The sequence below is a fragment of the Penaeus monodon genome, chromosome 30, assembly GCF_015228065.2.
Source record: "Penaeus monodon isolate SGIC_2016 chromosome 30, NSTDA_Pmon_1, whole genome shotgun sequence".
Classification (NCBI taxonomy): domain Eukaryota; kingdom Metazoa; phylum Arthropoda; class Malacostraca; order Decapoda; family Penaeidae; genus Penaeus; species Penaeus monodon.
This window is the reverse complement of record NC_051415.1, coordinates 2,581,393-2,581,696: the sequence shown is the minus strand read 5'-3', so window position 1 is coordinate 2,581,696 and position 304 is coordinate 2,581,393. Positions and strand designations below refer to the sequence as shown.

General features: G+C 41.1%; 1 protein-coding gene across 1 annotated transcript in view; it reads left to right on the top strand.

Annotated features, from left to right (window-relative positions):
- The window catches only part of LOC119592453 (neuronal PAS domain-containing protein 4-like), a gene marked incomplete at its 3' end in the record, with an annotated part of 98,034 nt that overhangs the window by 61,401 nt on the left and 36,329 nt on the right, over positions 1 to 304 (top strand).

Sequence of the window (304 nt, the reverse complement as noted above, 5' to 3'; positions counted from 1 at the left end):
TTGTCATTATCAATTACTATACGAGTATTTGGTATATTTACTTCTACGTACAAATACGTATCCTAATGCGGTCAGCACACGGGTAAGCACACCTCTTCACAAGCAGCATACGCAGGCATACACAAAGTTGGAGGTGGAGGATGGGTGGAGCCTCTTGTTAGCATACTGTCATCATTATAGGAGTGGTTGAGAGCCCTTCCCCGCGCATTTTTTTTTTAGATGATGGATAGTACAACTTCTAAAATGGTTTATGGGAATGTATACTTCGGTGTGCACATACTTGATTGCTTCTGTGTATGCTTAA